At 49.0% G+C, this 20,868-nt stretch overlaps 1 protein-coding gene across 3 annotated transcripts in view; it reads left to right on the top strand.

Moving 5' to 3' along the window:
• Positions 1 to 20,868, top strand: part of LOC119395629 (protein argonaute-2) — a 126,827-nt gene that overhangs the window by 63,995 nt on the left and 41,964 nt on the right. The window lies entirely within an intron of this gene.

The following is a 20,868-nucleotide window of genomic DNA, read 5'->3' as shown; positions in this document are numbered from 1 at the left end:
CTGAGCAAGACGGTGACCTGGCCCGGCATGAAGCGTGACGTTTATCGCTATTGCCGTTCCTGCCACGTCTGTCAAACGGTGAAGTCTAGGGGTGGCAAGCCACCTGGTCTGATGAAACCGATTGTCAGTGAGCGTCCGTGGCAAGTGGCCACCTGCGATCTAATGGGACCTTTTCCCAGAAGTAAGCAGGGGTTCATTCACCTCATGGTAGTCGTGGATCACTTTTCGAAGTGGGTGGAATTGTTCCCTCTTCGGAAGGTGACAGCGAGGGCGGTGCTCGAGAAGCTGCAGGAAGTGTTTTGCCGGTTCGGCTTTCCGGAAAGGCTCATCACTGACAACGCTTCGTATTTCACCGCTCGAGTGTTTGGTGTCACGTGCCGTTCCCTTGGAATTGATCACTGCACCACTTCACCCTACCATCCCCAGTCCAATTTGACGGAGCGCGTCAATCGTACGCTCAAACCAATGTTGGCGGCCTTTGCCGAAAGTCAAAGGGACTGGGCAGACCATTTGAGCGAGCTCGCGTTCGCCATTCGAACATCCGAGAGTCGCTCGACTGGTTTCTCGCCCGCCTTCTTAAATTTTGGAAGGGAGTTGGCAAATCCGGTGACCAGTGTCATTCAATGCCAGCTCGGGGACGAGGAGAAGCAGGCAGACTGTTCTGCTTACGCATCACAGCTTCGGGACCGGCTTTGTCGAGCTTTCTGTAAAGCAAGGCAAAGTTTGGCGTCGTCCAGGGCTCAGCAGAAGGCCCAATATGACCGCAAGCATCGCGACCTAGCATTTGAGGTGGGCGATCTTGTCCTGAAGCGCAACCACGCCCTTAGCGACGCGAGTAAGGGGTTCTCAGCCTCGCTCGCTCCTAAGTGGCTTGGTCCGTACCGAGTGGAGAAAGCTTGGACTCCACTCGCGTACTTGCTGAAAGATCCCATTTCGGGAAAACTCAGCCGTGCCCATATCGCAGACCTGAAAGCCTTTGCATCACGGTCTGACGAGCTTGCGCCAGTGCCCTGTGGTACTTCGCGCAAGCAACGGGGCACACCCGGTGCGGCGGACCGCTTTCGGACCACGCATCGGTATAATCTGAGGAAGCGGTCACCTTTGTGATTTCGCGCCGGACGGCGGACTCTGTTTTCCGCAACCGAAGGCCCTCAGTTACTTTCTAGCCTCAGTATGCTAGCTTCTTTGCGGCCAGTGCTCGCAAAGAAGTCGGCCCGCCCAGGTTGCTGCTAGTGTTTTTTTTTGTTTTATTTGAATACTCATGTGTATTTAATACGTTTTCCGATTGTGGTTGCCGCATATTGACTGTCATTTTGCTCTCTTTACTTTCTTTCCGTGTTTTATATTATTGTGCCTGCGGAAGGATTCGTGAATAGCGGTGCTTTGCGGGGTAGAGGAACGAAGGACGCTTTGCGCCTTCCCACGCGAGCGCGCGCGGTCGGCGACATGACACCGTGAAAAGTGAGGCGCAGTGGCCTTGGACGGCGAACTCAGGCCGCGCTTGGTGAAAGCGCTGCTATGTGCAGTGACGTGTGTGTGTGCTCTGTGCTGTGATTGGTGCATCATCGTCCGAGAGCCCGGTGTGGTGGGGGCCTGCAGCGAGAGTGCAACGCCTTAGTTGTGAATCCACGGAGCTGGCTATACGTCGTGATTGAGCGGGCCCGGTCATGTCAGGATCAGGCGTCTCCGCAGACACACGGCCGCCTGCTCGCCGGCGGGACACAAAAAAAGCCCCGAAGCAGCCAAGCCGGCAGCCCGAGCCTGCAGCCCCGAAACAGCCAAGCCGGCAGCCCGGGCCTGCAGCTCCGAAGCAGCCAAGCCGGCAGCCCGGGCCTGCAGCCCCGAAGCAGCCAAGCCGGCAGCCCGAGCCTGCAGCGCCGAAGCAGCCAAGCCGGCGGCCTGAGCCCGCGGCGCCAACACCGCCGCGCACAACGCCAGAGCAGCGAAGTGTGGCCACCTGGACACACCAGGACGACCAGGAGATACCAAGGTATTTCGTGAGCGATCTGCCGTGGAAGGCGCAGCGACGAGTGCGGCGGGAAATGCCGCTCGAGCGCGTCCCGTGGCCGTTTCGCGGCCGTACGATCACGGAGGCCGACGTGCGGTCGCAGGGCGCTCGGCTCCCGGACCCTCCTGGGCTACAGGCTTGCGCCCTCTGTGGTGTCACAGTGTACTTCAAGTGCCACTATCAGGGGGCCCTGCACGCGGCCAAGACCAAGGCGGCGCGGGACGGCAGACGTCAGCAGACACCGACCCTGACTGCGCCGCCCCCGGAGCTTCCCGACCGGGACCTCGCGGCCTTGTGTATAGAAAGAATGGTGACAAGTCCGAACTTTGCGGCCCTCGTCGGTACCTCTCCGCCAGCGGCTGCTGCGAGCGCACTGTCCGCGGACGACGGTGTCAACGACCTGCTGGTGGACTTTAGTGACGAGAACTTTATTTGATTGATGTTTATGCTTTTCAATTTTCCCTTTTTTCTCTTTCCTTCCCCGTTTTTTTTTTTTCCTTTTCCGTTTATCTTTTTTCCCCTCTTCAAATATAAAGTTCCATTGATTCCGTGTATCCTTGACAGTGTTTTTTTCCTTTCCCTTTGACAGCAGCGACTGGGCTGGATGAGGCTAGTGGTTGCTCATAGCAGTGTTATTTTAACTGCATGGGTGGCCGCCGGCTGCCTTGGCAGACCGGTAAAGGGCAAATTTAGGAGAGGGGGAAGTGTAGTGTGCACGTACTTCACAGGAGTACGGCCACTAGCGTGGGTTCGGACTTAGCGAGCCACAGGGCCGCGTTTGCCGTCGCCTCGCGTGAACTAGCGCGCCACTGCACACGTACGTTCGAGCGCAAAGGCGCCGAGCGCAACGCGGCAAGTACACAGTACTGCTCTCGAGATCCGCAACAGTTTATTGCCCGCGGCAACACCACAAAACGCCGTACAACGCCCGCTCCCAAAGGCGGCGGGAGAAGCAAACAGGCTTCACCATGCCACGGGCGAAAATACAACACAAATGGTGCCGCTAGCACGTCTCCGCGGGCAACGGGCTCACGGCGACACGCCGCTGAGAGAAAACGGGTCTCTCGCGACTATGCTGCGTACTCTTACGATCTGTGACCACAGGGCCCGATCGCTCGAGTGAGGGCAAACTCCGCTCGCGTTGGCTTCGATAAGTACGGTTTCGGCGTAGTACGACCACGCGCGAATGCACCGCACCGCTCTTCAGCCTAGCGTTCGGAAAGGGACAACGTAAGGTAAGCGCTCGCCGCTGGCGCAAGGCACCGTTAGCGAGTTCCGTCCGAGCGAGCCCAAAAGAGGAGCCGACGGACGGGAGAGGAAAATGCGTGCTTACCCTACGAGGTCCAGAGAGGGTCTCCCCCTCGCTGACGCGAAACGTCTCGCGGGACACGAAACTCGAGCGCAGCGCCCCCCCGTCGAGGTCCGGCGCCGGGAGAGAGGAGGTTAACGTCACTCCCCGCTCGCCCAGCGCCGTAAGACGGCGGAGGAGAGGAACGGCATGATCGGACGTGGGGATGGCAGAAATAGGCGAAAACCAGCGCAATGGCGACGGGCAAGCCTCAATCCCCACACAGTGGACTCCCAATAAACGAAACTTGGTTAAACGAAAATGCCTTATTAACAGAATTAAATAGGATCATTTGGCTGGATTTATACGTTTGGCACAGTAAAATTCTTGGTTAATCGAAACACTACTTATTGGTCACCTACGGTTAAACGGCGGTGGTCCTGTCTCCTTCTATGTCGTCCTTTGTATGTGTTCGCTAGCAATATGGAAGCGCTGATTGTGTGGTTGCACCGTGCGAGAGGAGCCCCTTCCAGTCACAACATTGACAGAGAAGGCCGATTCTCTGGACTTAGTGGTGGGCTACACTGATCTCGCCTGCAACATCGACTGGTTTGACCATTTAGGTGAAACTACTTGGCATCACGCACTGTGATCGCGGCAGTGTCGACGCAGCTACTCAAGGGGTGACGACATCAGCCGAGAGAAGAAACATGTTTCGCTTGATGCGAAATGAAGTTGAGTGCAGCGGTGCGGATGATCGCCACATGTGATGTGTTAAGCGACTCGAGAAAGTTTTGCTAGGTGCAAGTGTTACTGCGAGGCAGTGCCGAAAAACACAGCTGGTTGACAGCTCTGGTATGTCATTATTTTTCTTTAAATTCTTTACAAAGAGCCAGTTAGGCCCTCCTCAATAGTGATGACGTTTTTAGAGAGCTGGACTTCTCAATAGAATTTGCGCAACTTTGCTTATCTTGAAAATCTGCTTAACTCGAAATTTTTTCTGGTTTTTACTACTTCGAGTTAACGAGGTACTACTGTACAGTAAAACCTCGTTATAACGAAGTTGAAGGGGGCGACGTAATTACTTCATTATAACAATTAGTTCATTATAGCCAATATCCATTTCTACCGACAATTAGAGGATGTACTCACCACTGAATCTCACAGCAGCCCGCCACGCAAACGAAAAACGGCCGTCGCACGGAGAAAATATAGCAAAAGAAATAAAAGAAAAAACGGCAAAGAATTCCTACTTCATTCACGCCAAACTCGGCACGCCAGCTGGCGACCCACTTAGCAGAAAAAAAGTCCTTAGTAGACTTCTGCCATGTCGAGTCCGTCCTCGCCATCATCGTGAGCGCCGAAGAAGCGGTGCAGCAAGTCTGCCGCATCCAGCGCTTGCGCGGACGTCGGAACATCGGGTTCGCCAACGTTAGGCTCTGGGCTGTCGTCGACACATTCGTCACTGTCGTCATTCACCACCCCTGTCACCGCGTGCACAATTTCAGCCTCTGTCAGCTCTTCGGTTGTCACCGCGTCAGCATCGTCACTGACGTACATGCAGAAGGTGTCGCAGTCGGGCACAACTTCGGCGTCCAGGAGAGCGTCCCACGACGCCAGGTCTTGGTCACCCGCGGCACCCTCATTGGCGGCAGCACCGATATCTTCGCTGTTGACACCAAATGAGGCATGCCAAAAGCAGTTGGCGATCGTGCTTGCTGTTACAGACATCCAAGCAGCTTGTAGCATCTCGATCGCCATGTAGAGGTCGATTGTAGTCTCGCGCTTCATGCTCATATTGAGTAGAATTCGGTCGATTACACGTTTGCGGTAGCCCGACTTATAAAAGTTCATGATCACCCCTTGGTCCAGGGGTTGCACAACCGCAGTGCAGTTTGGCGGCAAAAAGCACAGCTCGATGTTTTTGAGCACAACGGCGGTGTGCTGGGCCGAGCAGTTGTCCAGGACGAGATCGTAATCGTTTTGCGCTTTCGTTTGCCATTGCCGTCATCCATCTCCTGTCTAGCGGCGGGAACCGAGAGAGACGCTGTTCTTAAAGCACACGCAGCGAACGAAAAGTAACGCCCGCGGTCGCCGCGTCGCCGTCCACGCGCGCAGCAGGAGAGCGGGGGAGGCCGGGTGACGTGCGCGGGTGGGTCCACGAGTTTCACTTGAAAGGGGAGACAGGCAGACGCGCACCCTCGCGCGTGTTGGCAGGCAGCTCTTCGGGAGCGCGAGGCGCAAGTTTTGAATTACCGCACCCGTGATGGGACGTAAACTGTCACGCACTAAGACATTGACTTTCAGGTACCAAAATGATCAGTAGGGTGATTCCACGAGAGATCGAACATGCCTGTCCGGTCGCAATTTTTGTTTTGTCTGGGTTTTTTATATGTTATGTGGGCACATTCAAAGTGCACGGAACTCAAAATTTTATTTCCAAGAAACGCTCCCAGCGCGCCAAAAAAATATTTGAAGGTGGTGGCGCGTGCCTCCTGTTTTTGCTCACTGCAATGTTTTCGGATTTCACGGCCGAATTTAGCGCGAACTACAGATGATGTGTCGAAAATTTCTTTTGCTGGTTTTAATACGCATTACTGTGAATTAGATCCATGCTTTTTTTATGCCGTCCTCAAAAAGAAGAAAATGTGAAAAAATGGCAAACACGGCCGAAATCAAAAAAGGGTCCTAAGTTTGAGGCGCCTTGGCGCCTTTACTATTTCAAACAGAAACTTGAAAACAGTGTCAACTATAGAAAAGAGCCTTTGCAACATTTATACGGAAGATCATTTTCCTACGGGCAGTGCAAGAAAAGAAAAAAATAGTTAAAGAAGAGAGTTTTTTCAAAAAAGTACATTTTCAAAAAATAAAATAAAAACAACTCCGGTCTCAATTTTGACGGCAATTTTTTATCGAAGAGCGCTTATGTCACTGAACACACGGTTTTAATATCATATGACCTCATTTGCTTTGTTTACGAGATATAACTGGCCAAAGTGACTCTTGCTGTGAGTGCTCACTTCAGTGCGACTGATGGTTGTTAATAGCTTGCATTGTGCGTAAATCGCAGTTTTAATTATTCTGCTGCAGCAAAACCTTGCTCTGGTGGCTTTTCGTCAAGAAAATTGTGTTCTCAGATTTTATTTGTGTCTAGCGTGTGCAAAAGTGGGCTGCTGCTGGTCTCTAAATGGCTCACGTGTAAACAGTTTGCAGCCTACAACCTCACCTACAATCATCAGAGGGAAGATGGGCGCACCTGTTCAAGATATCAACCGCTTCTTCTTCCTGAAGGAATGGCTGGTCTACCTCATCGCGGTTAGATGTAGACAGGTTTTCCTTGAGGAGCCTAAAGCAATGCAAGCAGACCTCGCAGGTGTCGCGAAGATCCTCAGCCTATGACAGTAGCTTCTGGAGGTAGGCAACAACAAAAAGAGCAAAGAAAAAAAATTTGCGCAACGAAAACGTTTTCCTCAACGTTTTCCTCGGCAATCTTTTTGTGAACGCGTAAATAATCGGCACAGAACAATCTGACGTAGCCATGGGCCGCGCGCATCGCGTGTATTGAACAGCTAGATCTAGAGCAAGCCGAAACGTTTATACTGAACGGCGCCGCACAAATTATCTCACATCTGCGCAGCTGTCATGAATGCCTTTCCAGAACTGCGTACAGTTTAACATTTTATGACTAAAAGTGTCTAAGCGCTTTGGGCTGTAATATTTAATTTCTAGGCCGCACTCATTGTCAAAACTAAGGGTAATGTCCTTCTGGTACCACCAGTGACCTCTGCTGTCCTCGACGTGGGAAAGCACTTTAGTAAAGTGGCAACGAAACATCATAAATTGGGCAGCTTCGGCCACTCATGGCTTAATCAGGCCGCACCGCACGTTTTCTGGCTGCTGAAACGCTGAGGTAAAGGTCGAGATGATACAGGAAGACGTTATCTGCGACGCCGAAAACATGTGATTGCGGGAAGTGAAATAAACGGCTTGGAAATCATTGGGCTAACTTTTTTACAAATGTTGTTTAGGCACAGTGTGCGTCGAATGGGGAAGATGGTTAGAGCGTACAATGCATGTAATAGAAGGGAAGCAAGCAGGCAGTGAGAAAACAACTGCATAACGGCGCGCCTGCTGATTGTGGCATTTAGTTACAGATTAAGTTGGCCTTCGCTGCATACAGATGCTTTATTCTGTGTGCAAGGAGAGTTTTGACAAAGTGACCTAAACCATGTGTTCGCGGTGTCTCGCGTGCTTCTGATTAGCGAATACTGGCGGGGTAAATTGAGGTTGTAAGCTGCAAACTGCGTGCGCGTTCGGCCTTTAGAGAGCGGCAGCAGCCCACCCCCACACACGCTAGACACAATTAAAGTTTGAGAATACATTTTTCTTGACGACAAGACACCAGAGCAAGGTTTTACTGCAGGAAAATAATTAAAACTAGATTTAAGTGCAATGCAAGCTGTGACAACTATCAATCGAACTGAAGTGAGCACACACAGCAAGGGTAATTTTGGCCCGTTAAATCTCGTGAACAAAGCAAATGAGGACATATATATTAACACGGTGTTTTCACTGACATAAGCGCTCTTCGACAAAAAAGTGTCGTCAAAATTGAGGCCTGAGTTTTTTTATTTTTTAAAAATGTACTTTTTTGAAAAGAACTCGCTTCTTTAACTATTTTCTTCTTATTTTGCGCTGTCTGTAGGAAAACGATCTTCCGCATAAATGTTGCAAAGGCTCCTTGAAATACTTGGAAAAAAGCATGGATGTAATTCACAGTAATGCGTATTAAAACCAACAAAAAAAATTTTCGACACATCGTTTATAGTTCGCGTTAAATTCGGCCGTGAAATCCCAAAACATTGCAGTGAACAAAAACAGGAGGTCTGCGCCGCCACCTTCAAACACTTTTTTGGCACGCTGGCAGCATTTCTTGGAAATAAAATTTTCGGTTCCGTGCACTTTTATTGTGCCCACATAACATATAAAAAACCCAGGCGAAACAAAAATATTGACTGGACAGGCATGTTCGATCTCTCGTGGAATCACCCTTTAGAGGGCAGCAGCAGCCCACTTTCGCACACGGTAGAACCAAATAAAATCTGAGAACACATTTTTCTTGACGAAAAGCCACCAGAGCAAGGTTTTGCTGCAGCAGAATAATTAAAACTGCGATTTACGCATAATGCAACCTATTAACAACCATCAGTCGCACTGAAGTGAGCACTCGCAGCAAGGGTCACTTCGGCCAGTTATATCTTGTAAACAAAGCAAATGAGGACATACGATATTAAAACCGTGTGTTCATTGACATAAGCGCTCTTCGATAAAAAATTGCCGTCAAAATTGAGACCGAAGTTTTTTATTTTATTTTTTGAAAATGTACTTTTTGAAAAAAACTCGTTTTAACAATTTTTTTTCTTTTTTTTCGCTGCCCGTAGGAAAATAATCTTCCGTATAAATGTTGCAAAGGCTCGTTTCTATAGTTGACACTGTTTTCAAGTTTCTGTTTGAAATAGTAAAGGCGCCAAGGCGCCTCAAACTTAGGACCCTTTTTTGATTTCGGCCGTGTTTGCCATTTTTTCACATTTTCTTCTTTTTGAGGACGGCATAAAAAAAGCATGGATGTAATTCACAGTAATGCGTATTAAAACCAGCAAAAGAAATTTTTGACACATCATTTATAGTTCGCGCTAAATTCGGCCGTGAAATCCAAAAACATTGCAGTGAGCAAAAACAGGAGGCACGCGCCGCCACCTTCAAATATTTTTTTGGCGCGCTGGGAGCGTTTCTTGGAAATAAAATTTTCAGTTCCGTGCACTTTGAATGTGCCCACATAACATATAAAAAACCCAGGCAAAACAAAAATTGCGACCGGACAGGCATGTTCGATCTCTCGTGGAATCACCCAGTAAATGCTCGTTGGGAAAAAAAAAGGTTCGTTATATCCATTGCGAGGAAATTTTAGCTTCGTTAAAACGAGGTTTTAAATACATGGGCTCCTATGGTAATTTCAAGGGGAATTACGATTGCTTCGTTATATTCATTAGTTATATATCCCGCTTCGTTATAACAAGCTTCTACTGTATAAGAACATCTGAAATTTTGGATGCTTAAAAAGCTTCGGCTTCCAATTTTTTGGACTTCCTGCCCAAATTTCAGGTCCAAAACAGCATTAATTGAGCCCCCACCTCTGCCACATCTTTCATCTCCATGTTGGAACCAGCGTTTTCTTGAGTTAGTACATTCGTGACCGTAGCAGAGCTTGAAAGGCAGCTTTGCCGCAGTACCGGGGTGTGATGACATGAAGCATATTGAAAATCTAGGGACCTCTTCCTATCGGACGTTGACTGTGTCTTGGCAAAGTTCGAACGTAATGGAGCTTGAAAGATAGCTTTGCCGCAATACCGGGGTGTGGTGAGGTGAAGCATATTGAAAATCTAGGGACCACTTCCAATCGGACGTTGACTGGGTCTTGGCAAAGTTCGACTGTAACGGAGCTTGAAAGACAGCTTTTCCGCAATGCCGGGGTGTAATGAGGTGAAGCATATTGAAAATCTGAAGGGGTCACTTTCAATCGGACGTTGACTGTATTTGTTTTTGGGAAGTTCGAATAGGAAAATTTCAGTGCGAATCGAATAGCAAACACTATTTGAAAAATATTCGAAATTTCGAATATTCGCACACCCCTAGTTTTTTGCGTCAAATGAAAGGTCAGGCCCTCAAGAGCCTAGAAAAGGTAGTGCTAAGCGCGAGTGCACCCTGAAAAAGTAATTACAGTATGTTTTAAAAAGCTAGTTTCGGTTCCTACTGTACCTTGACGTCACAACACTGTATAAGCTTCTCGTCACGTGCTTGCACAATTTACAGTGACGTTTCCACGGCCACTCCGCACCGTTGCTCCGTTGGTGACGCACAAGCGGCCACCTTGGAAGTTTTGGTACATAATGTCATCACAACAAGCCAGACTGCTGTGTGAAGTCACCAGAATTGGTATTGTAGTCTGACATCAAGCTAGTGTCGATGTCGGTAGGTGCACCATGGAAAATTGACTTTAATATCAAAATAATATATCTTATCAGCATTTGCTGAGCTTCCCACTTGCTCAGGGCCGTCTCTGCATGCAGGAGATTTGTATGGCGGAGTAAACTAGCCTTCGAAAAAAGGTGTCAGTACCTCTTTAAGGAGCTCGACCGAAGCGGCCTGACAAAGACAGAGGGGGCGAAAAAGTTCAACATCCCGAAGTCGACGCTGTCACGGATCTTGAAGAATAAAGACACAATCAAAGGAGCCATCAATAATGGAACCTTCACCTCTAAACGGATGCTGATGTGGACTACACCTTACGAAGAACTAGAAAAAGTTCTTTTCGTTTGGTGCAAACATGCGTGTAGCTCAAATTTTCTATTAAGCGGACCCATTCCGGAGCAGAAGGTGCGAGAAACTGCCCTGCAAATGGATGTTGAGTTGGGATGGGCGAATATTCAAACGAATATTAGAGTATTCAAATTCACTTCGCTACAAATTTAGATAATTCAAAATTTCGAAGTATTCGAAATGAACGAATATATGTATACATTTGACCGCACATAACCCCTGTAAAGGTGGTTTCACTGCAGCGTCCGGCTGCTGTGCCGTGAAACAACCAATCCAGGGGAAATCTGCACTGCCGCGAAGGCACACTTCAAGGTTAAATGTACATCTTTTTTTAAATTTAAAAGCGTGTTCTATGGGCTTATATGCACTAAGTATAGTAATTTTTAAAGGGGCCCTGCAACACCTTTCTGAGTTATATTGGAATAGTCTCATTATTGACGTATGACTCTTCACGAGTCATATGCCGCAAACATTTTTCGAATCAGTCAAGTCTAAGTGGTGTTACCAAATTATAGAAATCACGTTCCGCAGCTTTCTCCCTCTGCTCGACGCCGCCAGCGCACGGAAAGCTGCTCGGGGTGTGGAGGGAGGGAGAGCGGAGGTGCGAGGAGGTGCCCAAGAGTTACGTCAGCGCCGGCGGAATTTTTTTCTTCATTTTTTTCTCTCTGGCGTCTGGGCGCAACCACGTGGTCTGTGGCGCCACTTCCGGTCGGCTCGCGTGGTCCTCGTCGAGCGGAGCCCATCGCACCGTCTATCGCACGTGCTTGAAAACTGCGAGTCAGTTTGGTAATGTTGGGTGTGCACCTCGAACTGCCGTAGCGTTTTCATCGCTCTGCCAACCATGGACGCAAACCTGCGTGCGCGTATGGAACGAATGACAGCTGAGATGGGTTTCGACCCACACTCCGATACACCGCCTCGTCGCACTGCTCGTGCTTGAATCGTATTCAACACGGCAAAGCTGCGTGCACCGTTCTCCCAGTGGCGGTACTGGATTGACAGCATTTAAGCTGGTGGGTGGGCACTTCGACGCCGTTTGCTCTTTGAATGCGGGTGCACAGCTAGTGCGGGCTGACAACAAAGAACTAAAGACTAGAAGAAAGCAGTGATTCCACTCCTGCGCCAACTGCGCCAAAGTGCGCCAAATTGTATTTACTGCGCCATCCTGATAATATCGACGAAAATGGCGCCAAACTGCGCCAGAGTCGGGTTTGGGGGCGTCTATCACCGGCGATCGCACCAGTGGCGTGTCAAAGTATGTGCAGCTTGATCTCTGGGCTGTCAAAGTTACAATCACGGACCAATAATTATTCCGTTAAATAAAGAGCGCTCGCGTATGCGTGCCGAATAAGCCATGACGCCATGCACGGTGCCGACGCAGCTTTTGTTGTGCAAGTCGGCTCGACAGCAAAACACGCTCTCCGCAGATGCTCGTGACGTCTAGGCCAATCGGCAGCGTGGAAGTGTGGTTGTGATTGATCGGCGGACGTCGCCGCTTCCAGAAACACTGCTGATAGCTTTTTTCAAGCGTCGCACGGCCCGTAATGAAAGCAGTGCTCAGTAATAACTACACGCGTGCCGCTAAAAGGTCTGTCACTTGTTTCTGGACATCGCAGAATCAAGTCTGGGATCACTAGCAATAGGTATATGGAACAATATCGAATTCTTCGTGCTTCGCGTCTATGGAAGAGCACGTGAATGGTGCGAACGCATTGGCACTTTTCCTCAGATATACTTTATCCATGGGTCTTCATACAGAAAGACTTTTTCGTAATTCCTTCCACCAGCACATCCGGGTTTGTAATCACTCTGCGGTAAATACCCCTAAAAGGCCCTGCCCTTTCGAGCTCGTCAGTGCTATAGGGTTCCGAAATGAACTTATTGCTTGCTTTTTTTTAAGGAAAGTCACAGCTCCACCGCAAGGATGAAGCAATGAATGCGATAGCATGAATCCCATCTCTCGTATCAACGAAACGCTAGAGTAAGCGAATACGGCCGTTCCAGGGAGAGATGCTCTTTCCACACAGTGTCTTTGCATTGAGAGCGCAGCACGTAGAAGAGCATACGAGCCGCCCGCTGATGGCTGCCGAGATAGCGCGCTGGCCAGCGATCACCACTGCGCCCTTAGAATCAAAGTTCAAAGTTGCTACTCGAGCGAACCTTCCCCCTCCCTTCGTGTCTTTTCATGCTCGTGCAAGACGGGCGGGGCGTTTTCTCTCTTTCGACGGCAGGCCGCCCGAGCGGGGTGATGTTGCGCATGCGCCCTCCAAGCGACGGAAATGGGCCAGCTCGTTTGTTTTATTTTTCGGCCGCGTTCGTCGGCACCGCTCGTGCGCTTTTACTCGCGGTAGTACATACGACGCGCGGGGGGATGCTATCAATTTGGACTTTATATGGGACATGACGGCAAAAACCCATCGAGAGTATCCATATAATTGCTATCGCAATAAAATGTCATCTCATTAATAAAAACATGCCTCCTGGTCGGAGCAGCCGCAACTGCGTTTTAATATGCGCTGCTGTCGGTAGCGGGCCCGTCGCTGACGGCCCACTGTGAAGTGGCTACGCCATGTTGCACGTTCGCTCCTCGCTTTCCAGGGTCAATAGCTGACGGTTAAGAAAACGCAGTTTCGTTTAAGGGTGAAGCAACGAATGCGATACCAACAAATTGTATTGTTATGCGAAGTAAGGCTAGGAGCTAACTCTTTTGGATCTGATCTCGCGTAACTCCACAAAACGCTGGTTTAAGAGAATATGGTCGCTCCAGGAACCGAAGCGGTTTTTGGGCTGTGAGTTCTCTAAACGCGAAGTAGGCGGTAAAAGCACAGCAGATTTACGAGCCGTCTCCTGATGCCTCGAGATAGCGCGCGCGCCAGCGCCTGCTCCCTTCGAGCGATGCAGTTCCCCCACCCCTCCCCTGGCGTCCCTTCATGCTCCTTACGAAAGACGGGCGGGCCCATCAAAGAGAGACGTTTCCTCTCTGATGAACAATCGACGGCAAGCCCGCTCGCGCTGGAAGATGTTATCGCACGGGCTCTCCGTGCGACGGAGACGGCCGGCTCGTTTAATCTCCGCTTCAGCCGCGTTCGTTGCCAGCGCTCGTGAGCTTTTAAAGGCCAACTCCGGCGATTTTTTCGCCATGTCAAAGTAATGGTGCTTTTATGTTCCTGAGACGCTCCTGTTACGGGCCCGATAGCAGAAATACTCGGCAAATTGGAGAATAATTTTAAATAAGCGAAAAAGCGCTACACCGAAACCGAAACCCAACCGAGTGTACTGTCTACGTATGACGTAGACGTTGTTACGAACAACCGGAAGTCGGGCAAGGCATGCCGGTCACGCCGGCGCGGAGTATGAAAACTGTGACAGCCGGGACGACCAGCGAAGCACCGGCCAAACCAACGCTGTCTGTCGCCCTGTGCACAGCAGACGCTCGCTGTAGCGGCCGAAGCGCCGAAGTTAGCGGTGCCCTCGGCTGCGTCACTTCCGCCGCCTTCCCAACACTGACGTCACAGACGCAATGTTGCCAATAATTGTGGGAAGCCAGGAGGGCGTTTGCAGACAATCTTTAAAATTCATTTGCAAACAATCTGTGCATGTCTCAAGCCTGTAATTTTGCATAAATGACGGAAACGTGCAAAGGAACGTACCCAGCGAATTTCATTGAGATCCATCGACCTCGAAACATCGCCGGAGTTGGCCTTTAACCGCGGGTAAAATGCGCGGGGTGGAGCGAGGTGATGTTATCAGTTTGGACTTTATACGGAAAAGTACGGCGACGGTGAAAACCCGCCGAGAGTGTCCATATACTTGCTATCACAATAAAAATTGAAAGAAAAATTGAGGAGCCATTTCACGTGAAGTGGATGATAAGCGAAGCTATTTCGCACACAGCACAGTGGTGACATGATGGAGGACAGTTTGGTATATAAAGCCAGGTTGTTAATGGCCAGGCTGTTAACGTTCAATACGCAATATTAATGCGATAACCTTAGATCTATGCTTCATCAAACACGAAAATTGACCGTCGGCGGCGTCAGTCGATTTATGCAAAAAATAATCATCACGTGATAGCGTCATCACGACGTCATAGGTCTTCAGAACTAGTGACGTCATCATGGCGTCATGTGTCGTAATGTCATGTGATGACATTACATGACATCGCATGACATCGCCGCTTTGCACTGCTTCCGAGATCAGTGCGCCGATCATGGAGGCAGTGCAAAACCAGGTGAGGTGCAGAATTAAAGCTTGCAGAGAGGGAGGGGAGGATCAACACATCAATCGAGGAGAAAAAAGAACCTGGCTTTCGCCTTGGAGTCGTCTTAGGGGAATGCATTAGGGACAGTGCGACTCTTTAGCATTGAGGCACTGTTGTTCGTGACTGTGTTTGTCCACCACGTCTGCTGATATTCACATAGATGTATTTATGAAGGAAAGAAGATTACTCTTAAGGGCTCGTTTTCTTTGTTAGACACAATATTAATGAGAACTAACAGACAATAACGCTAAGGAAAGTATAGGGGGTATTATCTGTAGTATTTAGAATAAAAATGTGAAGGAAGTAAAGTGGACGAAAAGATAACTTGCCGCCGGCAGGGACCGAACCTGCGACCTTCGAATAACGTGTCCGATGCTCTACCACTGAGCTACAGCGGCGGTCATCCTCCCGTCCACTTTATGGGGTATATATGTTATATGGAGTGTTAGTCAGCGCCAATCGCAGCCATGGCGGTGAGTGTGGAACACTCTTTTTCTGCCTTTCTGGCGTCACGTAGCACGTGATCTTTTTACGAGCTGGCAGCTGACCAATAATCCCTCGCATACTACCTGAAGGCATCAAGTCTGCCAGAACGAGACCCTTGCTACGAATGAAGGAAAGAAGATTACTCTTAAGGGCTCGTTTTCTTTGTTAGACACAATATTAATGAGAACTAACAGACAATAACGCCAAGGAAAGTATAGGGGGTGCGCATGCCAACCCAGCTTCCTCGGATTCTTCCCCTGATATCTAGTCAGTGCGGCCACCGAAGCCCGCATGCCGAAAGCAGTTGGCTATCGTCGACTGCTTGACGTTTTCCCACGACGCTTTGAGCATTTGGATAGCGCCCAAAAGATCGATCTTCAGATCTTGGCCCATCCGGAGTTTTACAAGCAAGATGTCGATCAGCCGACGCTTGTAGATAGACTTGAACGTGAGGATAATGCCCTGGTCCAACGGTTTGAGCTTCAAAGTAGTGTTGGGTGGCAGAAATACCACTTCGATGTTGCTCAGCTGGGCATCGGTGTGGTGTGCTGTGCAGTTATCGACGATAAGGCATACCTTCCGTCCCTGACGCACCAGGTCTGAATCCCACGCCTTCAGCCACTTGAGGAAAATATCTCTCGTCCATCCACGACTTCTTATTCCAGGCATAAGTCACCGGAATATTGGGGCAGTTCCGCATGCACCTCGGGGTTTCAAATTTGCCAATTACAAGTGGCCGCAGCTTCGTGCTCCTATCCATATTGGCAGCCAATAGGACCGTCACACGGGCCTTGCCTTGCTTGCCCCCGTGGCACTTGTCCCCGCGAGTGTCCTTGCTGCGGAAGCGTTTGCCAGAACAGGCCCGTCTCGTCAGCATTAAAGATTTGGTTCGGCTCGTACTTGGAGAGAACTTTGGGCCACTCATGATCAAGCCACTTCTAAATTTCTTCATCATTGGCGTCCTCACTCTCTCCCGACACAGTCTTCCCGACAATGTTAAAACGAGTCTTAAAACGTTGCAGCCAACCACTACTCGCACTGAAATTCTCGACACCGAGAATGAATGCAAAGTTCTTTGCCTTCTGTTGCAACATCGGCCCCGATACAGGAATATTTCAGGCCCTTGCGTCCATGAACCACTTGTGGAGACTCTTCTCAACATCTTCAAAAGCAGCTTTGCGTACACGCCGCGCGCCCAAGTGCCGACTCTTCTCGGCCTTGGCCTTTATGTCGTCTTTGTTTTTGAGCAGAGTACTCAATGTGCTCCTTGGTATGCCTAACCCGTCCGTGACGCTAGACTTTTTCTTGCCATTCTCGACGCGCTGGATTGCTTCCAGTTTTGCTGCAAAAGTCAGGGTCATCCGTTTCTTCGCGTCTGCAGCCATCGTTACACACACCACAACGCGCGGCAGGATTAACACACAAGCACAACGACCAATGCGACGGATGCCTGGCGATGCTACCAAGGAGGAGCTGGTGCAACAAGTGCAGTGCGTCGTTGCTGCAAGGCTGCGGCGTGCGTACGCCGCTACGTTGAAGTGGCGCACTCGGCGCCATCGATGTGTGCAGCAGTCGTAAACGCCCACCGCGCTACCGCTATTTTCGAGAGTTGCGGAGAAGCTCGCCACCTGGTCAATGGAGCGCGGGTGGTTTGGGGTGGCCGAGTTCGATATATCCATTATACGTCAAACTTCGTTTGAAATAAAAAAATTAAAAATGCATGCAATTTCCCACGTGATATAGGAACCGTTCGATATAGGCAATAATTCGATATGTCCGTGTTCGATATATCGAGGTTTGACTGTACTCGCATAATGAACCCAACCCCCGCCCATTTTGGTCCTCGGAAAAAAAAGTTTTTTTTATTGTGCGTTTATGCTGATTTGGTTTTGGTTTGATTGATAATGCCGTTGAAGATCGAAACAACGTTAAATCATGCCATTATATCTCAAAACGACGACGCTACAAAAGTTAAAAACATCGCTTAACAACAAGTTGCAAGCAGCGCGAACGCATACAAGAATCAAAATTTGAAAGTCGCGCCTTTTTTTTGCAGGCGAGCGCCATCTGTCGAATGCACAAGAAACCGTATTGCTTATAGCACACGCAGGCACAGCGGCATGCAAACAAAGCAGCAACGGCGCACCATGCATTCGCAGCGTGGTTCTGTCAGTAAGCCTGATCGCGGTGATCCCCGGTGGCCTGATGTCCGTGCTGCGGCCCCTTGACGTTTCCATTAATAAGCCTTTTAAGGACAAGGTGCAGCGGCTGTACACGGAGTGGATGGCCGATGGAAACCACAACCTGGCTCCTGCTGATAAAATAAAACTGCCGTCCATCGAGATGCTGTGCCGCTGGATTCTGGAGGCGTGGAGCCAGATTCCAAGCGATATGATCGTCCAGAGCTTCAAGAAGACTGGGATATCCAATAGCCTGGAGGGGACAGAAGACGATACGCTGTGGTCTGGCAATGAGGAGGCGGCAGCAGCAAGCGACATAATCGAGGAAGGCACTGACGGCGATAGAAGCGAGTAGGAGCACCAAAAAGTGGCCGGTTGGTTTCATCAATAAAGCTTTTTTTTCCGCATACATTGCGTGCAAACGCTTACTTTTTAAAGACTAAGGTATAATTATCGAATTTCTGAACACCGTCATGCGAGATTTCAACTTTTATACCTACCGCAAATTTTTTTTTTCCGCATAATGAACCCTCCCCCCATATCTGCAGCAACATTTCTGAAAAAAAAGTGGGTTCATTGCGCGAGTATATATGGTATATACAGTAACCACTAGTGAAATTTCCATAGTATTTCCTCAGGCATTGTACTACCTAGCACGAATGCGGCCATTGGGAGACAAGACTACAGTTGAACCCGGGTATATCGAACTCGCCAAAAAATGTTTATTAGTTCGATATATGGCATAATTCGATATAGGCCTGCTATAGGATTTGATGACACAAAGGCACATACCAATAAGAAAAGTACTTTAATTATATGGTGGCTTACTTGCATGCCCTACTTTGGAAAACAGTCCTGGATTTTCTTCTGTTTCAACGCACGCCTCCACGTTGTCCAACGAGTCTGAGCAGCTGAGGCCGCAACCTTCCATATTCACGCAATAGCGCCGGACCAACGCAAGTGCACTAATCACTTCAGAGGATGTAGGCAACGGGCCATCGTCAATTTCCTTATTGCTGTTGCTTTGGCTCGTGGTCGGCACGGCGTCTGCAACGTAGTCCTCATCTTGTAGCTGGCCCATGATGGTGGCATCGTCCGCACTGACGAACTCGTTGAATGTTGATCCGTCGATAGCACCCGGGAACTCTGCCAGCTCGCTCCAAACTTCGACGGAAACACCTGCAGTGTCTTCAGTGCTGTCATCAGAATCTTGGAATCTTGTACGCGGCGGCGACGTTGGACTTCTTCTCACCGCGCTCACCTCGATTTATGATTTCGAGTTTCACGGCGAACTACAAATTCTGCCTCTTTGCACAAACCATGATGACAGCGCGCCAACAGGCAACACCACCAGCACGGACCACGCTGAATGAGGACTCGAGGAAGAGAGGCAGCAGCAGGCACGCAAGCATAAAGAAAGAAAAAATGGCGCTCACTTGTGCCGCCTCCGCGCCTCGGAGAAAGCACAACGGCCTCTGATTGGCTGTAAACACTGCGAGCAGGCCAGGATCATTTTTTGCAGGGGGGTGTTCGCCCGTGCACAGCCGGGTCTAAACCACTTTTTTTTAGGGTGGCGCCGGCAGTTTTCCCCGCCACTGCGGGGAAAGCCAACTTGCTGGGGCACTTTTGAGGCACATGAAGTTTGATATATCGGTTGTCGTTGCTATTTTCGTTCGATGTAACAGTAACTTTTGCTATGTATTCTCAATGTAAATTTGCCATGTTCAGAAATTGTTCGATATACAGGATAATTTGATATAAACGGGTTCGATATAGTCGGGCTCGACTGTATATAAAAACAGAACAAAATTTGGACATGAGCGTGTGTACATAGCTAAAGGCTATTGCACAATTTAGCTTACCATGCTGCTTCACAAGTGCTGTGAAACGGTGCTACATCTGCTCTGGACGGTATTTCTGACTGCTCCAAACTTGTTCGAAAAGGTCTTTCTGGCTGCTCCGCCCACTCAAAGATGTCCTTCTGGATGCTCCAAGCCTGCTGCAAAAGGCGCTTTTGCCTGCTCCCAAACCCATGTAGCTTGTTCCACCACTCAGCGATTCCACTCCTGCGCCAAAGTGTTCCAAATTAGATTTACTGCACCAGAATCTCAGGTTTAACGCTATCTATCACTGGCAATTGCATCACCAGTGCGTCAAGACATATGTGAAGCTGGATCTTGAGGCCACCAAACTTCACAGCCACGAACCAAGGATTATTCTGCAGATGAAACAGCGCTCGCACGCAGCATTTATACGTAATATACTACGTGCAGCTGTAGAAAAGATGTAACATTTATAGACACTATAAACGTCGCTCAAGTATGCGTGCCGATTAAGCCACGATGCCGTGCACGGGGCCGACGCAGCTTCTCTTGTGTGGTGCTTAACACTTTCGGGACCAGGAAAAAAAACGGGCGATCTGAAAGAGCGTTAGCAAAAAAATTTGTATCAAATCAAATAAGCAAAATATCCTCAAGTATTATACATCAAGATGAAGGTAATTGAATGGTCTTTCACAAGCAATATAAATATTGCACATAAAAATTGTATACACAATCAAGCAAAAGTGTCAAAAGGAAATTTTCACCAAAAATTAACAAAAAGTTTTAAAGGCATGCACATACAAGCAAAAATGCGAAGTATAAAAAATCCAAAATGAACAAAATGTTTCAAAATATCTTGTTTCTTAAATGTAAAAGTTTGGCCAGCCTATCAATAACTCTGTTCTTTTTTTTTTTTTTAGCTCGCTGTAGTATCGGTGCACTCGTCTGCACTCGCAGCCCATGGCTCTCATGCCATTAAGGAAACAATTCCGAGTAGTGGTAAAACATAAGTGCACATCGCAAGTTCTGCAAAAACGATTCCTTTTTAGTTCAAGTTCATTGCGGTTGTAGCACAGCTTGCAGCTTCTGCGCCTTTCTGCCTTTTCTGGCTTGTGGAGCGTTCATTCAGCAGAGGGCGGTGGAGGAGTGCGAGCTGGATTGGCACCATCGATATTGAAGATCTTCCTCTTCAAGGCTGCAATGTAGTGAGAACAGTGATTGGCTATGGCACGAACTTGAGGCACTGGTATGAGATCCACAAAGGGAACACCACTGGGAACACACATGGTCACTATAACAGCCTTGATTGCGGCAACAAACAATACGTCTGTGCATTAGATGGCGGGCGGCATGGTCAGAGTGGATTGGATTTTTATGGTGGTAAACAACTTATCCAACATGGTGGCCATTGTGTGTTTAAAAGGTAGCGACCACAGAGTTCCGTT

The sequence above is a fragment of the Rhipicephalus sanguineus genome, chromosome 6, assembly GCF_013339695.2.
Source record: "Rhipicephalus sanguineus isolate Rsan-2018 chromosome 6, BIME_Rsan_1.4, whole genome shotgun sequence".
Taxonomy (NCBI): Eukaryota; Metazoa; Arthropoda; class Arachnida; order Ixodida; family Ixodidae; genus Rhipicephalus; species Rhipicephalus sanguineus.
The sequence above is the reverse complement of the archived record's forward strand: the minus strand, read 5'-3'. Positions and strand labels throughout refer to the sequence as shown.